The following is a 13,264-nucleotide window of genomic DNA, read 5'->3' as shown; positions in this document are numbered from 1 at the left end:
CCCCTCCTTGAGTAGAAGGAGAATCTCCAGAAATAAGACAAAGGGGCGTGATCGGGTCAATGACCATATCAGAAGGTAGGTTGTTAGTGGTATTGGGCTCAGGGATGGGTACAGGGGGTTGGTTAGAAGGTGCTAGGACGTCATATGGGTTAGAGGTTTGGATAACTGGGGTTGGCAGAAGAGAGGGAGCATCGTTTGATTGTTTTTTTGGTTTAACGTTTTTGGTTTGGTTTGAAGGTTGGTTTGAAGGTTTGTTTTTAGGTGAGGTAGGAGCACAAGAGGAGGAAGGGGGACTTGAGTCTTGTTTATTTGCTTTTGCAGCTGCAGTGGATACAGACTTTCCTTTCCCTTTTAGCTTGGTAGTGTCTGCTCCTTTATCCGTACTTGACTCAGTTTCGTTTGTTTCCTTTGTTTTCTGCGACTGTGTCCATGAAGGTGTAACTAGAGGGCAATAGCGAATGACATGTCCAATCTCCTTGCAGTGAGAACACGTAGGAGGGACGGGTAAAGAAGACAATGTTCAAACTTAAGAAGACAATGTTCTTATATACGTAAGAAGACAATGTTCAAACTTAATGTAAACAAAGCTCCGGGTTCGGACGGGTTTACCTCAGCTTTCTACAAAGCTTCTTGGGACATTCTTGGAGCAGATGTGACGACCAGCATTCTCAAGTTCTTTCACACTTCTTTCCTTCCTTCGGTGACCAATGCGACTATCCTTGCTCTAATCCCTAAAGTACCTGGAGCCTTTATCATTTCCGACTTCCGACCCATATTGTGCTTAAACACACTGTATAAGATTGTTTCTAAGTTGCTAGTAGCGAGATTGAAGCCGATTCTCCCTGACCTGGTACAAAAAAAGCAGACAACTTTCATCAAAGGTCGCCTGTTAGTGGAGAATACTCTGTTAGCTGCTGAGATGGTAAATGGTTATCATCACGCAAAAGGGCCTAAAAGAATAACCATTAAAGTGGATATTGCTAAGGCTTTTGACATGGTTAGATTGGAATTCATTTTTAGTTGCCTTAGAGGCATTGAAGTGCCGGAGACTTACCTACGCTGGCTTAAAGCATGCATATGCACTCCTTCCTTCTCGGTAGGTTTCAATGGGCATGTACACGACTACTTCAAAGGACTAAGAGGACTTCGCCAGGGAGACCCCCTCTCGCCATATCTGTTTGTTCTAGCCATGAAATGGTTGTCAGCTTGCTTGGACAAAGTAGCAGAAGAAGGAAAGATTGGCTACCACCATAAATGCAAGGAAATGAAGCTTACACATCTTTGTTTTGCTGACGATTTGCTTATCTTCACAGATGGGGCGGCATCCTCAGTGCACAATGTCATTCAAGTTCTGAAAGAGTTTCAAGCCATCTCGGGTCTTGCTATCAGCATTCCTAAGACGAGTTTCTTCACTTCGGGACTCTCCCAAACTGAAATAGACCAAATAATTACCTTTACGGGAATAACTCATGGTCAGCTGCCTATAAGATACTTAGGAATACCATTGTGCACAAAAAATCTCACCTTGTTGGACTGTGCGCCATTAATCCAGCGAGTAAAGAGCCGGTTCAACGCATGGTCAACTAAAACGTTCTCTTTCGCAGGTCGACTCCAACTTTTAAACTCAGTTATAGCTGGGATATCCAACTTCTGGTGTTCTGGTCTTGTCTTGCCAAAAAAATGTATTAGAACCATCAATTCTCTGTCAAGTGCATTCTTATGGAAGGGGTCAACAGAGGGGCATCATTCTGCGCGAGTCGCATGGGAGGCAGTTACTCTAACAAAGCAGAAAGGTGGTTTAGGGATTCGGGACTTGCAAACATGGAATACTGCTTGTATGATAAAACTTATCTGGTTAATCTTCTTTCGATCTGGCTCAATATGGGTAGCGTGGTTCAGGCGAGTTGTCCTCTCTGGAAACCTTAGTAGCTTCTGTACAAGAAAGGCAAACAACAAGCACTCTTGGTTAACCAAAAAGTTATTAAAGATTCGGGAAATGGCTTATGATTGGATTAAGATGAAACCAGGAAATGGGAAATCGTGTTTGTTTTGGACTGACCACTGGAGCAAACTGGGGAAAATGACAACTTACCTCCAACGAGATGGAATCTATCAGGTGGGCATACGTCGAGGAATTCATCTCTCGAATCTGTGGAGACAAGGGACCTGGAACCTTCCACATGCACGATCAGACACACAGGTTAATCTCCATATAGACCTTTCTACTCTAACTTTGACAGAGGATCCGGATACTTACATTTGCTGGATTGACGACACCTACAAGGGTCGCCATAATACGGGAACCATCTGCTCATCGATTAAGGAAATAGTCCTAACTGTCCCTTGGCATACTATAATGTGGTTCTCTGGAGGAATCCCCAAACATATGTTCTTGGCCTGGTTATTCATGTTGAACAGATCCCCCACTAGAGTTTGCTCAACTGGGGTTTGCAGGTTGATCCGCTGTGCCTACTCTGTGGAAGCTTCCCTGAATCTCGTGACCATCTACTGTTTGAATGCTCTCTCAGCTGGACGGTATGGTCAACCATAGCGACTCGATGCAGGATCCACCCTTCTCGATCCTGGTCCAGCACAGTTCAGAGTCTCTTACAATTCAGAGGCCCCCGCGACTTAAGGAAACTTGCGCTTTTAAGTTGGCAAGCAACAATCTACACGCTTTGAACGGAGAGGAATCAACGGCTTCACCGTAACAGCTTCACGACTGTTGATCTCCTTATTCGTCAAATCGATACTATCATCCGGAACAAAGCATCCAGCCTACGAGACACAAACTTGGAACAATCTCTATCTCTCTTGCACCTCTGGTTCTCTGGAAAAGGAGCGGTGATAACAACAACTTCACAAACCTAACTCTTGTCGTGATTCACGATTGCATTGATTGACCTCTCGTCTGTCTTCAGAAGCAATAAAGGAGACTGATTTGAGGTGGTTATTCTCAACCGTAAATCTGGTTCATTTTCAACTATTGGTTCAACACTTGGTTCTTTCTTAACTATGGGCTAGTAACTTTATTTTCTTATCGGGCTTCCGAATTGGGCTTCGGCCCTGTAAAACTTTTCCTACCCTACAATTTAAATTGAAAGCATTTTAACAAAAAAAAAAAGTAGTTTTTGTTCGAAAATAAATGTATTGGTGTGGTTATTAATTGGCTGAAAAGTTTTGTGTTAAATCTGTAGGCCCAAACTATCTGTCTTGTTGGGAGTAGAATAATCAAAATGTCATGTGAGGGATATAGAACGATCACCTCACTTTTATTCACGTAAACTGTGTATGGCCACCAATTCAGACCTGGTCCGTAGCTAAAGCTTGTAAAGCACATGCTTTAAGCAGCAGATAATATACTAAAATTTATAGGCATCATATTTGAAAAGCTGTTGTGGTACAGTGGTTATTGTCCTTCTCAAACATGCAGGACCTGACGAGTTTGAACCTCGAATATGCATGTTTCGAATAATTTATTTTTTTGCTTTAGGCATCCAACTAATTTGTGTCGGCCTGGCCGCTATACAAATAGAATATAATGTTATTAGATTATCATTAGTGGTCGTTATTTTCCTAGAATTCTTTTATTGAAAATTAATAAAATAATATAAAAAAAGAGAAGAAAAGAGAACTGTTACTTTAATTTTGGGAGTAGAAACGTTTGTCACCTTAATTTTATATCTGTCACCTTTCTATTAGTTATAAAATAAAATATTTTTTATTTTTTTTGAGAAACATGGAAGAATTCTCCCATCAATGATGCTCTTATGTTTTTCTCAATTTCAAACTATGTCTATACAGAGATTACTGGTAGAAGTCCGTGTCACACTAGTCTTTATGATGAACAAAGGGAAGATGAGGATCAAGCCGATCTCGATGCTCACCATTAACATCATGAGTATATGAAACCATACTTTTTTGGTTCTCTCCCAGCCCCATGGTTATTTATCGTATCAACCCTCCATCTATATCTCCAGCCTATCCAATCACAATCATAGATAGATTAATTGAAAAATTAACTAATTTATAAGTATATCTATATATATATATATATATATATATATTTCCTGTGGTTATATGATTTTATTAGTCATAATCTCCTATGGTTTCTATACTTAATTCCGATCCTCACTTGACCACTTTTGTAATTGGTTAAGCATATATACGCAAACATATATTCTATGAGGCCGGCATTATCAACATATAATTCAAATTTCATTACCATGCTAATTATATAACATAATGTGCTTGAAAATTATATAAATGTAAAAAGCAGACAATGATTGTGAGGGAACTTCAACATAAGAATTAAAAATACTGTTTTTAAAATAATGAAAAGTTTTCCCAAAAAAAATCAGCGCCAAAGGAGCATAGAAGAGAGGCAATATATATATAAGAGAAACCACCCAATATATATATATAGTATAGATATGTAAAGGATAGCTTAGTTATTAACTAATCCCTAATTCTCTCTTGTATTCTCTCTATATATATTGTAATCACTCTCAATAATATAATTAAGCTTTCAGCTCTACATGGTATCAGAGCTATATCAATCCCAAAATAACCTAGCCGCTCTTCTTTCTTTCCCTTTTTCTTGTTCTTTCTCTTCTTGTTCTTAGCGGTCATGGTTTCCATAACTGTTTCCCTTCCCGATAAAACTACTCTTGTTAGCGTTAACATGACAAATGTTTTACCAAACTCACTGCCGATAATTTTCTCATGTGGAGTCGTCAGGTCCACGCTTTACTCAATGGTTTCGGCCTTGCAGGCTATCTCGATGGCTCGATCTCTGCTCCTTTTCCGACAGTCACATCTAATCATGTCGTTGCTCATAATCCAAAGTATGTTACCTGGCAACGACAGGATCAACTCATCTATAGTGCCTTGTTGGGTGCTATCTCTGTTACGGTGCAACCTATTCTCTCCACAACGACCACGTCTGCTGAGATCTGGTCCAAACTCTCTTCCACCTATGCGAATCCGAGTCGAGGACACTGTCAACAAATCCGTCATCAGATCAAACACTGGAAGAAAGGTAACAAGTCTATTGATGCATCTGTTCAAGGGTTTGTCACTCGCTTCGATCAACTTGTGCTTCTTGGCAAACCGATGGATCCTAAGGAACAGATCAATTTCATTGTTGATGGCCTGCCACATGAATTCAAACAGATTGGTGATCAGATCCAATATCGTGATACTACACTGTCTATCACTGAGGTTCATGAAAAACTCCTCAACTACGAAGTCAAGATTCATGTTGTGGTGTCGCCTGACTCACCCATCCCAATCTCGGCACATGTGGTTAGTCATCGTCCTCCTAACGCTCATGGCCATAACAAGCAAGGCTATTCGGGTTCTTCACTTGGTCGTACCAACTACCGTGGCTCGCAATCCCATCACTCGCAGTATTATCCTCGTTCCGATCAAGTCTCTCGTGGTTACCAAGGTAAGTGTTAAATCTGTGGTGTGTTTGGGCACAGTGCTCGTCGTTGTCCGAAACTACATCGCCCTGACTCGACCCTGCCACAGTCATATGCCTCTCTATCTGCTCCTTAGAACCCTCATACGAACATTGCTGCCATGTCCTACAATCCCAATCAATGGGTTGTTGATAGTGGTGCAACTCACCACATTACCACTGATTTGAGCAATCTCACTCTCCATCTGCCCTATAACAGAGGGTGAAGAGGTTACAATAGCGGATGGCTCAAGCCTACCTATCTCACATACTGGTTCATCTATCCTCCCTACAGCCTCACGTTCTCTTGCTTTACGCAATATTTTTTATGTTCCTAATCTCCATAAGAACCTGATATCGGTTTACCAATTGTGTAATGCTAACCAGGTGTCTATGGAATTCTTTTATGCCTACTTTCAGGTGAACGATCTCAGCTCGGGGGCACGGTTACTCCAAGGCAGAACTAAAAACGTGCTTAACGAGTGGCCAATTCCATCCGATATACCCACCTCCTTCTTTGCTTCACCCACATCAAAGACCTCTTACTCCTCTTGGCACTCTCGTCTTGGTCATCCGTCTTTTTTTCTGTTTTGCAAACTCTTATTTCTCTGTCCTCCTTACCACATTCAAATTCTTCGAATAAACAAAACTCTTGTTCTCATTGTCTTATTAATAAAAGTCACAAACTTCCATTTTCTTCAAACACAATCACGTCTACCACTCCCCTTGAATATATTTATTCCAATGTTTGGACCTCTCAAATTAACTCTGTCGACAACTTCAAGTATTATCTCATTTTTGTTGACCATTATACATAAATCACAAGTTCTATCCGTTGAAGCATAAATCACAAGTTCGAGATACGTTCATTTCATTCAAATCATTGGTGGAAAATCGTTTTCAAGTCAAGATCTGAACACTCTACTCCGACAATAGTGACGACTTTGTTGATCTTCACACTTATCTCACCTCTCCTCCACACACACCCAAACATAATGGTTTTGCCGAGCGTTAACATCGACACATTGTTGAGATGGGTCTCACCCTGCTTCATCAAGCCTCGATTCTAACATCGTACTGGACCTATGCGTTTAGCACTGCCGTGTATTTGATAAATTGCTTACCCACCGCTGTTCTAAACAACATGTCGCCATACTTGAAGCTGTTCAAACAATCTCCCAACTATCTCAAGCTTCGTGTCTTCGGTTGTGCTTGCTTCCCGTGGCTCCGTCCCTATTCCGTCAACAAGTTAGATTGAAGGTCCATTACATGTGTCTTCCTTGGCTACTCACTCACCCAGAGTGCGTACTTGTGTCTAGAGCGGAGCTCCGGTCGCATTTACGTCTCCCGCCATGTTCAATTCATTGAAGATCAGTTCCCCTTCGCTGTATCGTCACCACCGTCTCACGACCTTGACCAGGTTTCTCCTCCCCAACAAAATTCTGTTCAATTCATTCCTCTTTCATCTCCCCCGTCGCCACTCGTCCAAGCTCCGCTGCCGCCCCCAAGCTCTGATTCTCACCGCCGGTTATCAACCGAAATCCCATCGTTGTCGTCTTCGGCGACCTCCGATGCTGGGTTATCAAACGATAATCCACAAGTGGTCACATGAATAATTCTCCAGGCCCTACACATGAGGTAAGTGATACTCAGGCCCATACTCAAAGTCCATCACACAACTCTCCATAATCTCCCAATCCACCAAATACAAGCCCAACAGCCACAAGCCCAAAAACCACCAGCCCAACGCCCACCAGTCCAATAAATCTGAATCCCTCCATCTCCTTAACTCCCACGATATCTTCTTCCTCTCACACTCCAACTCCTAGCCCATCTCCTCAACCCATCATACCTAACCCGCCACAACCTCCGACAAATGTCCATTCCATGCGTACTAGGGCCAAGAACAATATCACCAAACCCAAAACAAAGTTTAGTCTCTTAGCCACCTTTAAACCTCAAATTCCTACGACGGTGAACCAGGCCTTACGTGATGATAAATGGCATGGTGCTATATGAGCTGAGTTTAATGCTCAAAATTGTAATCACACTTTTGATTTGGTTCCCCCAACGCCGCATCAAAATGTGATTCCTACTAAGTGGATATTCACCCTAAAGTATCTTCCTGATGGCACTCTTGACAGGTATAAAGCAAGATGGGTGGCGCGTGGATTCTCTCAACAATTTGCTGTGGATTACTCAGAGACATTCACCCTCTTTGTCAAATCTATCACTACTCGGATGGTTCTACAACTTGCAGTTTCAAATTCATGGCCGATCAAGCAATTGGACGTCAACAACGCATTTTTACAAGGTGTTATGACTGATGAAGTATACGTCTCCCAACCGCCGGGGTTTGTTGATCCTGATCATCCTCATCATGTTTGTCGTTTAAACAAGGCTCTCTACAGTCTCAAACAAGCTCCACACGCTTGGTATCAAGAACTGAAGAATTTTCTTTGTTCTATGGGTTTCTCCAATTCTGTTGCCGATACGTCCGTCTTCATTTACATTCACGGCTCTCACGCACTCTACTTTTTGGTGTACGTTGATGACATAATTATCACTGGCAATACCACCGCATGGGTCACAAACTTCATAAATGCTTTGTCTCGCTGTTTCTCCCTGAAGGATCCAACAGATTTGACATTTTCCTTGGCATTGAGGCGACTCATACATCTCGCAGTCTTCACCTTATGCAGGGGAAGTATATATACGATCTCCTCTGTCGCACTAAGATGGACGAGTCCAAACCTGTATCCACACCCATGGCAAGTTACCCGAAGCTCTCTCTTACCTCCAACACGGTATTGGGTAATCCATCTGAATTTTGCATGGTGGTTGGTAGCTTGCAATACTTAGCCTTTACAAGACCGGATATCGCCTATTCAGTTAATAAGTTGTCACAATTTATGCATCGTCCCACATATGTTCATTGGCAAGCTGCCAAGCGTGTCCTCCGGTATCTTGCAGGCACACCCACTCTCCTCTTGCTCTTCGTGCTTACTCTGATGTTGATTGGGCTGGTGACATGGTTGATTATGTCTCAACCAATGCATATATTCTCTATTTGGGCACTTCCCCTATTGCTTGGACCTCCAAGAAACCGAAAGGTGTTGCTCGATCTTCTACTGAGGCTGAGTATCGCGCTGTGGCCAATACATCGTCTGAAGTTCTCTAGGTCTGCTCTCTGCTACATGAACTCGACGTTAGACTACCAGCTCCTCCGATAATTTACTGTGACAATGTTGGAGCCACCTATCTCTGTGCCAACCCAGTTTTTCACTCACGCATGAAGCATCTTGCCTTAGATTACCACTTCATTTGTTATAATTTATCTACTCACGATCAGTTAGTAGATGCACTAACGAAACCTTTGCCTCACTCACGTTTTCTTCACCTCTTCAACAAGATTGGTGTTCAACAACTCCCTCCATCTTGATGGGGCATATAGAGTATAAATATGTAAAGGATAGTTTAGTCATTAACTAATCCCTAATTCTCTCTTGTATGCTCTCTATATATATTGTAATCACTCTCAATAATATAATTAAGCCTTCAGCTCTACAATATATATATATTATTACTCATTTTCACATAGTTTTATGTCACTAAATTTTGAGAAAATGAGTTCATTTTTGTTATACTTTTAGCTTGACCATATACATCAGTGAGTAGTGCATTAGCTCGAGCACAGTCCACTGATTTCCTTGAGAGTTGGGAACGAAGTGATGGAAACATTTCCAATGCCCTTTTCCTGCTAGCATCCTATGAAAAAAGAAATCAAAAACAGAATTATTGCAACTGCGCTAGAGGTTAGACATGAAATCATAAAAGTTTGAAAGTGAATGTTTCATTAGTACCAGGCTCCAAAAACTAAGCCTAAAATGATTCTTCCATGTAGAAGGAACAACCGGATTAACAGAAATGTGAGAAGTGAGAAGTATTCCTCTCCATAGTCTATATCCATATCCTCCATTATAGGCAACCTATAAGAGATAAAGAGACAAACATGTTTAAGTTTATTGAATACTGCATATCATAAATATTCAAGGAGAAGAAACAAAGATGGTTTAATTTTTTACCATGGCACCTTCCTCTCGTGAATAGGGAATCCAGTGCGACATAAATGCCTTGGTTCCTGCATCATTGAAGGGACCAAATTGTTTTTGAATCTAACGCAAAGAAGACAACAACAAAAGCACAATGAAACATCATTCTTATGGGATGGAACACCTAGAGTACGAATCAGTTGTACCATTGAGTTTGCATCGTAATAACTCTTTAACCTAGGGGTATCATATACCTATACAGATTTAACACACAAAACTCGGTCAATTTTGAGGAATATATCAAATTGACTAAAGTGCAATATAATTTTCATTTTATTCAGTGTACAAAGCCTGTATCATATACTTTAAGGTTAGGAATAGATAACAAACGCACTCAGCTCAATAGTTACAACTTACAAAAAGGTTAATCGTAAATCTTTTATATATTATTTCCATTCATATAATTCCTAAAGATACCAATCGAACCTTCTAAATAAAAATTATGTTTAACCAAGTGCATGTCCTGAGATTACCCTACATAATAATGATAATATATTAAGTAAACTTCATAAACCCTAGAATCTTTTAATATCACACCTCTAGGATTTCAGAAGAAACTTAATTTTCTTATGAAAAAAGTAAACTAAAGTAGCCATTCACCTGAGCAGAACAACAAGATCCTGTTTTGTCGAATTTCCGCACGGCCAAAGCTCCGGAAAAGTTAGGGTCAATCCCAATGATCCAGTGTGGTTTAAACTCCTCTTGAATCACCTCGTCATAGTTTGTTGACGAAAAAGAGAGAGGATCCAACAATTTTTGCTTCATCAAAGCCTCTTCTTTGGCCTTCCCACGTCGGGAGAAATATCGAGAACGGAGGATTCGAGCTTAGAGGTGAGAGTCATCGCCCTTAGTTTCTCTACAAGAAGCATGGAAGTGTAAAGAATAATGGACCACACTTCTCTTTTGATTTTGACGTAGAACTGAGAAACCATTATGTAGTCATGTAACCAATCCATGTCTTGTACAATAAGTCACAGATTCATAAAAACTTCCTTATATAACAGGTCATGAAGATAGTCATGGAGCCTAAAGGAACTTACTTCTCCCAAAAATTCTTTATTACTCAAAGGAAACTATACGAACAAGAACTTATTTCTGTTTCCTCTTCAACAAAAGTTTTCTGGACCAAACATAAACCTTGATCATGCGTAGATTGTTACCGATTGATGAAATCGACTATTGTGATCAGAGAAATTGGGGTTTTAAAACAGCATCTCTTATCTCTAACATATATTATCTGAAGTAACTAAACGAGTCTTCTTTGATGTTGCATTTAAAAATAGTATATTTCTTTAAGTTTATCCATGTGAAGATAAACATTAAAAAAAAGATCGAATACAGGATTTAATATATTATGAGTTAAATAAGAGCATCATTTTGTATCAAGATTTGAAATAAGAATTGACTGGCATCACATATTTTTTTAAGAACTGGAAATAAAAATTAGGTAGTGGACAACTAACTTTTAAAGATAAAAAACTGCAAACAAAGTAAGCTAGGGAGTGGTTAACTATAAACTATTTTTTCAGCGAAAGAATGTAAAAATTCTAGCCATATAATCCAAAAATCCAAAAACTGTATACAGTGGTTATACAGTTTTTGTATCAAGGTTAAAACTCTAGCCATATAATCCAAAAACTGGATACTAACCATATAATCCAAAAATCCAAATCTTGGGAGTATTCAGTTTTTGGATTTTTTTTTATAAAAAACCTCTTTATTTGTCAAAATAAATAGATTCCACATAATTTAAGGTTTTGAAATTGTTAATAAAAAGTTAAAAACTAGGTTTTTACCCGCGGTCCACCGCAAGACTAAATTATAAATTATTGTATTTTAAATAATAATTTTTAATTTATTTAGTTTTCCAATTCCTAGTTAATTAACTTTTGTCAAATTAATTTATAATTTTGTTTAGAATGTTTTTTCTTCTTCTTACGTTTTATACAGTTTAGAACCTAATTACATTAAATTTGTTAATAGATAGAATATAAAATTTTAAAATACTTACTATGATTACAAATTTATAGTATATGAAATAAACTAATCGTTTTAGTGTTGGTTTTATAGTCCAAACCCGCCATTCTAGGTGGATCACGCAACATGTTCGAAGATTTTTAATCTGCAAAAACTCATCATACAAAACCCACGAAAGTAAAAATAGTATGTGAGGCTAAAAATCACTTTCACTACAGGAAATGTGGGTATTAATAGCGGCAGTTAAACGCTATGAGTTTACAATTATAGCGTTTCCTAAAACGCTCTGAGATCGCCCGTTATAGTAGGTTAGACACTTTTAATAGCGGTTAGCTGGTTTGCTATAGTTAAATATACGACGATAACGTTGTATACTGTGCAATTGTTAATATTTATAATAACGTGATACAAATGTTATTAAAACCCATTACTTGGATTTTACCTATAGCAAAGATAGAAAATATTTGGTGTTATTAGTTTGTTTTGAAATTATTCAAAATTTATTTATTAAAATGAATTACGAATTATTAATTATTTAAAATAATTAATTAATTTTGAATATTTGTAAAAAAAAACCAAATTAATTAATACAAAATATCTAAATATATTTAAATGTTTAGATAACCATAACAAATTTCATTGTTTACAAAAATCACAAACACCTATCAATCTACCACTAACAAGCCTTCACAATCATCCCTAACATAAACACTATCATCATCACAAGCTTCATCATCCAAATCATCGACTTCTTGGACAGGCAAAGGTGCAACACCTAAATCCTCTTATGTTTCCAACTCATGATAGCCTCTAGGTGGTGCTCTCATAACAACATACCAATTTGAATTATCATCTTCCCTAGAATAGAAAACCTGTTTTGCTTGAGAAGGTAGAATGAATGGATCTTTCAAATAGGCTGTTTGGTTCATATGAAGGTTGACAAGAGTGAAACCATCTTCCTCCTTCACACCATTCCCTGTGTTGGCCCAATTGCATCTAAACAGCGGCACTTTGAACATGTGATAGTCCATAAGTAAAATCTCCTTTATCACTCCAAAATATGTAAGCATATCAGCGACTTGTCTCATATCTCGAGCACTTGATCTACACATGCTAAATGCTTCATAAGTTACTCCACTGTTTTGTGTCTTCCGCTTAACCGCATCTGTGTGAAACCGTTGCCCATTAACGATAAATCCTTTATGTGCTAAAGCAACATTTCTTGGTCCAAATGCCAACCACCTTATCTCCTTAGAATGACTCTTTGTTGAGTCTAAATGAATCTGCCACAGTAAAATTATATCCTTGATCATCAAGCTGAAGTACTAAAATGATAATCACGAATACCAGTCATCAAGACGCAACCTAAGCTAACCAGTCACTTAGCAAAACATGATCATGAAACTAACAATCTGTGCCAAGAAAACTAGTCATCCAGCTACAAGCTAAGCTAACCAGTCATTAATCAAAACATGATCATGAACCTACCAATCTGTCCCAAGAAACCATTCATCAAGCTACAAGATAAGCTAACAAACTGGTCCAAGAAGACCAGCCATCAAGCTACAAGATAAGCTAACCAGTCATCAAGCAAAACATTATCATGAAGCTAACAAGCTAATCAGTCAATTTAACAAGCTGTATAACAAATAATCAAGAAGACAAGTTGCATCTGGAAACCTTTATTTTAAGCCATTGTGCAAACTGCTCA

The sequence above is a fragment of the Camelina sativa genome, chromosome 6, assembly GCF_000633955.1.
Source record: "Camelina sativa cultivar DH55 chromosome 6, Cs, whole genome shotgun sequence".
Classification (NCBI taxonomy): Eukaryota; Viridiplantae; Streptophyta; class Magnoliopsida; order Brassicales; family Brassicaceae; genus Camelina; species Camelina sativa.
The sequence above is the reverse complement of the archived record's forward strand: the minus strand, read 5'-3'. Positions refer to the sequence as shown.